The following is an 8,824-nucleotide window of genomic DNA, read 5'->3' on the forward strand; positions in this document are numbered from 1 at the left end:
TAGTTACGGAGACTTAGTTTTTAATTTTTAATTGAAAAATGCTACCTTTGAAGGTCTTAAAATACTTGAATATTTTTCTCATTTAAAACATTTTCTCTGAGAAGCACAGGAATAGTTTCTGGTTTTTTTTGTTGTTGTTGTTGATCACAAAAGCACTACGAATTGTTAATATTTGTAGTCTGTTTGCCAAATGCTATTATTGGTATTCTGAGGATAAAAATGGAAATATAATATTGTAATAATTTTAAAATTTTTATTAAAATATAGATTTTAAATTATATTATGTAATTCAAACAAATATTTTACATGTATGTTCATACAAGCATTATTTACTATAGCCAAAAGGTGTCCATCAATGGATGAATGGATAAACAAAATGTATTGCATACCTACAGTGGAATATTATTCAGCCTTAAAAAGGGAGGAGAGCCCCATCACATGCTACAACGTGGACGAACCTTGAGTACATTATGCTAAATGAAATAAGCCAGTCACAAAAGTCACAAATACTGTATGATTCCATTTACATGAGGTACCTACAGCAGTCAAAATCATAGAGACGGAAAGTAGAAGTGTGGTTACCAGCAGCTGGGGCAGTGGGAAATGGGAAGATAGAGTTTCATAGGTACGGAGTTTTAGTTTGGGAAGATAGAAATAGTTTTGGAAGCAGATGATGGTAATGGTTGCATAACAATGTGAATGTACTTAATGCCACAGAACTGTACACATTAAGAAAGGTTAAATGGTAAATTAAAGGTTATGTATATTTTACTACCATAAAACAATTTTTAAAGTGGTATTGTGTAAAGACCAGCAAAACTAAGAAGCTAGCAGTTTCTTTACACTTGTCATACTGTACAATTTCTAGGTAGACAACTAAGATGTTCATCTTATGGTTTAATGTTTAGTTGTAAAGGTTGTGTGCTTCTCATTTGGTTCCAAGAAAGAGTATTTAGGCCAATTTCAGGGAGAAGTATGTGTATAGATATATTCATATGTCAAACTGATTAGTGCTGAATGTCACATTTCCATATTCTAATAACATTTCTAGCAAAGAAGAGGACACAGTGAAGAGAGAATTGCCCGCATTGTCATTGTCTCTCTCTGAGTCTAGAACGCCTAACGCTTGGGTGTGGAGAGACTCAGCCTCAATTCACTTTCTAGCAGCCACTGAGATGTGCTTGCCTGGGGTGCCCCCTGGCAGGCAGGGCTGGAACTGCTTTCCAGTACCCACACGGACTGTGAACGAATCTTTCTTTGTGCTTTGTGTACAGAATGGAAGTTCAACAAATATTTGTTGAATGTGTATGTCCTTCCAATACGCAGCAGCCCAGAGCAAACGTGGTAATCTTGTGTGTGTTCATGTGAAAGCAGAATTTAATGGTGCTTTTAAGCACCAAAGTTTAAGATGCATGAGAAAACTGTATCTCCATTTTTTCCTTTTCGTTTACAATTACTTGTATAAGCCAGGCACGGTGGCTCACGCCTGTAATCCCAGCACTTTGGGAGGCCGAGGCGGGCGGATCACATGAGGTCCGGAGCTTGATACCAGCCTGGCCAACGTGATGAAACCCCGTTGCTACTAAAAATACAAAAATTAGCCGTGTGTGGCGGCACCTGCCTGTAATCCCAACTACTCAGGAGGCTGAGGCAGGAGAATCACTTGAACCGGGGAAGCGGAGGTTGCAGTGAGCTGAGACTGCACCACTGTACTCCAGCCTGGCTGACAGAGCAAGACTCCATCTCAAAACAAAAACAAAAAAAACAAAAACAAAACAAAATTACTTGTATAGACCGTCACTATTCCTTACTTACTATGCTGATTGACAGTGTATAGTATTTCAGTTACTCTGCGGGCTATAAATAGCTCTAATAGCACTTAAAAAAATGAATCCAGCTGGGTGTGGTAGCTCATGCTTGTACTCCCAGCACTTTAGGAGGCCGAGGCGGGTGGATTACCCGAGGTCAGGAGTTTGAGACCAGCTTGGCCAACATGATGAAACGCTGTTTCTACTAAAAATACAAAAAATTAGCCAGGCATGGTGGGGTGGTGCGCACCTGTAATCCCAGCTACTCGGGAGGCAGAGGCAGGAGAATTGCTTGAACCTGGGAGGTGGAGGTTGCAGTGAGCTGAGATCGTGCCACTGCACTCCAGCCTGGGCAACAAGAGCAAAACTCCATCTCAAAAAAAAAAAAAAAAAAAAAAAAAAAAAAAAAAAAAAAAACCAATTCCAACAATCTAACCTTTATTTATTGAACTTCTCCTCATTCAAGGCCTTGGGCTGGGTGTTGACGGATGGGAAGGTTCCACTTTCTCTACTCAGAGAATTCATTGCGCCCAGCTCTGTGCCAATTTTTGTCCACAGGAGGATTTTACAATCTGTTGTTTCTGAATTACAAAGTATTAATTAACAAACAGTTAGCGGGTGTGGTGGATCATGCCTGTAATTCCAGCACTTTTAGAGGCCAAGGCAGGAGGATTGCTTGAGCCCAGGAGTTCGAGACTAGCCTGGGCAATACAGTGAGATGCTCCCCTACCCCAACCCCCCATCCAGTCTCCACAAAAATATTAAAAAATTAACCTGGCAAGGTGGCTCGTGCCTGTAGTCCCAGCTACTCAGGAGGCTGAAGTGGAAGGATTGCTTGAGCCTGGGAGGTCGAGGCTGCAGGGAGCCATGCCCCTGCACTCCAGCCTGAGTGACAGAGCAAGGCCCTGTCTCTAAAATAAAATAAAATAAAAATAAATAAAATAAAATAAAATAAAATAAAATAAAATCCATGGGATAATTTCTATGAAGTGATTGCAATTGGGAGAAAAATATAAACAAGCAGTGTTTATTTCTTATCTCGCATGTGGAAAAATGAGATTTGCATGTCTCATATGGGCTCTGCAGGCCTTGGAAATGTCCCCTGTGGAAATTTTCTGGGCTGTGCAGTTAATACAACCTGTATCCAACTCTTGTTGGATAATTTATTTAATTCCAGAAAATTGGGTAGTCAGAATGGAGGGTGGCAGAGATAATCAGTGCAAGTAGTCAGAAGTACAGACTTTCTAGAACTACTAGGCTGAATAGAGGATTACACTGAGATAGGGTTTTCATAGAAATTTTAAGTTGCAAAAAATTTCAAACCAGAATGCTAGGATGAGAACATTTATTTAGCAATGTGGTATGCATTATAAAGAATATTTTCTCTTTCTTGCGGAGAGTTAAATCCAGTAATTTGAGATTCCATCTCCCGTGGGAGTTTGCTTTGAAAACATAATGACTGTAAGGTAAATAAATCAGACTTGATTAATCATGTTACGGCAGCATACAATTTCATGAATAGTTTAAGAATTGCATTATTCTTGCACAAATGATTATATCCAACTGATAGGAGCATTTAGAGCATATTAACTAAATCCTCTTTGGTGAAAGTTGTGTGTTGTATCCAGACATTTCAGGTTAATCTGCTGGAAAGTCCCTTTGATGCTGTTCTTCCTTTCTTTTGATGTATGTTTTCTAAGTATCCATAAATCCTTGCTTGGCTAGTCAGAAGGGTTGGGAAGACCAAACTGGAAAAACTGCCCAGAGAAGGCAGGAGGAGCAGGGTGCTATGGAGAAAGAGTAGCCATGGTGCCGGGGCTCAGGAACTGTGCATTGACACGAATGAGGACAGCAGGGTGGAGGGTGAGAAAGAGCACTTGAGACTGGGCGTGGTGGCTCACGCCTGTAATCCCAGCAATTTAGGAGACTGCTTGAGCTCAGGAGTTTAAGACCAGCCTGGGCAACTTGGAAAAACCCCGAGTCTACAAAAAATACAAAAATTAGCCGGGCATGGTGGCGCATGCCTGTAGTCCCAGCTACTCAGGAGGCTGAGGTGAGAGGATCGCTTGAGCCTGGGAGGTGGAGGTTGCAGTGAGCCGAGATCGTGCCACTGTACTCCAGCCAGAACGAGACCTTCTCCGAAAAAAACAAAAACCAAAACCAAAAAAGCACTTGGGCAGCAGCCGAATTAGAAAATTAGATCTCCTCATGTGGAAGAGGGTCAGTGTGATTCCTAAAGCAGGTAGGAGAAGCACTGATAAACCATAGACAAGCAAGAGTGTCAGAGTCCTTGTCTGCTCAGTTATTGTCAGTTATCATCAGGTAGAACAAGCCTTGTCCTGGTATTTCATGTACTTCAGAAATAAAGACAGCCTTGGTTGAGAACAGACTTGTTTCTGATAATAATAACATAACCCTTCACCACTGCTTGGTGTTTTAGCGTTTTCAAAGTTCTTGATCTTATTTGAGCTTCAAAACAAACGTGTGAGGAAGGAAGGGCAGGGGTCATTTCCCATTTCACAGAGGAATACGTTGAGAGATGGGGAGGTGAAATGGTTTGCAGACATGTGTCACTGCTGGTAAATAGCTTATGGGAGTTTGGGCTCTGACCTTGCAGGTATCAACCTAGTTCTTTCTGTGTAGCACTGTGAGACTTCTGAGGTTGACTAGGAAAAGAACTTAGTCATCCATAAATCAGTAAAAGTCGTGGTAACATCTAGAAAGGGCTAACATCAGTGATGTGAAGTCGTCAGCCTGTGGTTCTGAGGGAATGGGCCACAGTCCTGGAGGACCCCCATGCCTGCGCCCAGCCTGACTGGGCAAGATGACCCACTCCTCACCACCCCTAGGTACAAGAAGAGCTCCTCGCCTCCTGGTGAGCCTCACAGGGTCTGAGAATTTGCCTTGCCTGAGGATCTCAAACGACAGAATTTAAATTTGGTGGTGTTCACAAGCTGAAGGAGTTTATTTTCATGAAAATTGGGAGGGAAAAGGTGGTGCTTTATCATTTCTTCTGGGGAAGTAATCTTCCGGGGAGGTGTTAACACTATTACCCTCATTTTAAAAATTAAGAAAACAGGTAGAGTGTGGTGGCGCATGCCTGTAATCCCAGCGCTTCGAGAGGTGGAGGCAGGAGGATTGCTTGAGGCCAGGAGTTTGAGACCAGCCTGGGCAACAAAGCAAGACCCTGTCTCTACAAAAAATAAAAAAAGTTAGCTGAAGGCAGTAACATGCGCCATAGCCCCAGCTGCTGGGGAGGCTGAGGTGGGAGGATTGCTTTGAGCCTAGGATTTTGAGGCTGCAGTGAGCTATGATCCTGCCACTGCACTCCAGCCTAGGTGACAGAGTGAGACCCTGTCTTACAAAAAGAAAATAAACAAAAATTAAAGAAACCAAGTAGAGAAAGGATATGTGACTTATTCAAGAGCGTGGTCTACTTTGGTGGAAGGTGGTCAATGTGTCTCAGGCTGAAGTTGTAAAGTGAGAAGAACAGGAGGGCGACCTGAACGATTAAGGCAAAACTTCGAAATGTGCCCCAGCAGAGATTTATTTTTCAGGGGATGTTTTGCATTCCAGCCCCTCTGCCTTCCTGGCGTTTAGTGCGATTTGTTTAGCCATGTGCTCCCTGGTGTGTGTTTTTGAATGTGTGTGAGATGGGTTGTCTCTCGGGACCTGGCAGGTGCGGCCACCAGGTCAGGGCTGCCCCCCAACCCTGTGCCTCCTTCCTCCTAGGCTCTGGCCCCCTCAGTGCTGAGGGTGATACAGAGCACTTTTCAAGCTGGATTTGTAATGTGGCCTCTCCCCTCCAAACTCCTGGAGATCATGCAAAGGCCTTTGGAGCCAGCCAGTCACCTGGAAGGTGACATTCCCACCAGCTGAGGCCTCACCTTCAGCGGGGGCTAGGCAGCTTTGGAGCCTGGGGCCAGGCAAGCTCACTCTGCCCATATCCCTGCCACGTGTGGCCCAGCGGATGATCACCTGTCTTCATCTGCGTACTGGGCTACATCCCTCCTGCCGTCCCCCACTTCCCTGATGACACCCACAGCAAGCCCCTACCCAAGTGTTCTGTGATCCCCTGTAAATGTGGCCTCCCTAGCTACTTGCTTTTATGAAACCAACAATCCTGGGGACACGGTTTTCGGCTGTCTCAAGACGGGGCAACCACTCTTTTCCCCAGGCCTGTGGGTCCCAGGCCTGGAGCTAGGGTTGGCATTCTTACCTGAATTCTCCACTCTATCCCAACCCCTGAGGCCGCCTGAGGAGGCTCAGACTGTGTCAGGCTAGGAGGACAGTCAAACCACAAAAACATGCCTTTTAAGAAGTATAAGCACAAATCCCTCTTTGATGTTATATAAAAGCTCAGTGTCACTGATTAGGAATCCAGCAGCCCAGGTCCCTGTGTGGACATGACGGTGTTGAGGGAAGCGGATTGACCGCTGGCGGTTGTGTCCAACAGCGAGGAGGCGACTCTCCACTGTTGCTGTGCCAGCCACGTTTCCAGGAGTGTGTTTAGTTTTGGACAGAGTCCAGTGAAAAATCCAATCTATTTAAACAATGGAACATCACCCATTTAAAAGGTGACTGGCCCATTTAAAAGGTTACAGAGAGGACTGAAAAACCACAAACTATAAAGAGGGGTTGAAGGGAGTGGGAATATTTCCCTAAGAGAAAGGACTCAGAGAAGACCCCTGTCCATTTAATGAGTACTGGTTACATGCCAGGCACTGGGCCAAGACACTTACATATATTAGCTCACTTAATCCTCACAGCAGCCCAGTGAGGGTCATATGAAGAAACGGAGGCTCAGGAAGGTTAATTAACTTGCCGAAGGCCACACAGCTAGAATGGGGCAGGGTCAGGATGTTAATATGAATCTGCGGCCCCAAGCCCTTGCTCTTAACCAGCTCTGTGTGTGTGTGTGTGTGTGTAAACACAGTCATATGTGTATGTATGTGTGTATATATATTTGTGTGTGTCAAAAAGTTTAGGCTGGCTTTGTATGTCCACCAAAAGGACAACCATGACCTGTGGGCAGAAGTTCCTGGAGAACAGCTTTTGCTTAAACCCATTACATATACCCAACTAGAGTTGTCAAGAAGTGGCTTCAGGATGTGGTGGTTTCCAAAGGTAGTGGGTGGGATGTCTGTGGAGTGTGTCTCTGAGAAGGTGGCCAGGAAATGCATCTATGAGGTGATGGGAAGTAACTTCCTGGAAGGGAAGAAGAGTTCAGATTAAATTAAGGCTGGATGTTAGAAGTGTTAGATAAAACCTTTTGGAGGACCTGGTGGATGCTGGAAATTTGTTAAGCGAGCCATCCATGTAAAGTGCAGCAGGGAAGGGTGCGTCTTGGAGTCAGCTGGTGGGCGACACTGTGAGGCGACTAGCCCTGCGAACTCTTGGGAGGCTGGGACTGAAGAAGACTGAGGAGGAACAGATGTGCCCTGGGCTCCCTTCTCCAGCTCCTTAAAATACCTGTGTCCTACAGGGAGGACAGACGGAGAGATGGTGACACAGAACCCAGGAACTGAGCCTGGGAGGCTTTGCTGCTTTTGGTGTTGGTTGAACAGGATTTGTTCATGGATTACTTTTTTTTTTTTTTCCACTCAGGCTGGAGTGCAATGGTGCCAACACAGCTCACTGCAGTCTCAATCTCCCAGGCTCAAGTGATCCTCCTGCCCCAGCCTCTCAAGTAGCTGTGACCACAGGCGTGCACCACCACATCTGGCTAATTGTTAAATTTTTCATAGAAATGGGCATGTTGGCCAGGCTGGTCTTGAATTCCTGGCCTCAAGTGATCCTCCTGCCTTGGCCTCCCAAAGTGCTGGGATTATAGGCGTGAGGCACCATGCCTAGCCATGGATTACCTTTTTGATTCCTCCTTTGCTCTTTTCTTTCTTGGCTTCTACTGGCTACATTTTCTTCTCACTTGTCTTTCCTATCCTTTCCTTTTAATTTCACTTTTGCCTAATGCAGTCATAAAGACATTTCTGTCAATGATGAACTGTATATCCAACGGTGGTACCATAAGATTATAATGCCATATTTTTACCATACCTTTGGTATGTTTAGATATGCAAATTCTTACCATTATGTTACAGTTGCCTTCAGTAATCAGTACAGTCACATGCTGTACAGGTTTGTGGCCTCGGAGCGATAGGCTACACCACACAGCTTAGGTGTGCAGTAGGCTATTCCATTGGTTTGTGTGGGTACACCCTATGATGTTCCCACAATAACAAAATTGGCTAATGACACAATTCTCAGAACGTACCTCTGTCATTAATCGAGTGACTGGGTATCATTTCTTCTTTCCCTCCCCTCAGTCCCCATTGCTGACGGCTCTTCTGCATCAGTAACCAGCCCCCACCACCACAGCGTCCTTTTTACTCTTCCTTCCTCCCCACCCTTATCCCTTGTGATGGGAGGAATGAGCAGAGATGGTGCAGGACCAGCCAGTTCCTGCCAGCAGACTCCGTGCCACCAGCAGCCATTGCCAGATAAGTAGAATACACCTATTTCTTCAGGACAATTGAGAGAAAGTCTGAGTTTCCATCACTGGTCTGCCCTTATTAGCTCTCTGCCTTGGGGTAAGTGGCTTGCCCACACTGCCCCCGTTTCATGAGCTTATGTACATGGAGATTACGTAGGATTGTTACGAAGATGAATCAACATGACCCAGTGTATGAAGTAGCCTAAACCAGTGCTGGTGCATAGTTGGTGCTCAAAAAATGGCACCCGTTATTATTACTTAGAAACTTGTATAGCAGTTTGCCATTGCTGTGACATTTATATTGTAATTTACACAGGTATTGATCCTCAAGAGATTAGGGAAAAAATCTTTCACTACTAATGTCATTATTTCCCCTTCTTTGCAAAAGCTACTTACTACGAATAGAAACATTTACATAACGAGTGAATTTCTCAAATGGTGCAAGAATCAACCGCAAAATAGGCCTCCTCTTTTGAGTTTGGGAGAGAATAAACAAACAGAAATGAAACAACCTGGTTCCTATGAA

Source organism: Pan troglodytes, chromosome 14 (assembly GCF_028858775.2).
Source record: "Pan troglodytes isolate AG18354 chromosome 14, NHGRI_mPanTro3-v2.0_pri, whole genome shotgun sequence".
In the NCBI taxonomy this organism is placed as follows: domain Eukaryota; kingdom Metazoa; phylum Chordata; class Mammalia; order Primates; family Hominidae; genus Pan; species Pan troglodytes.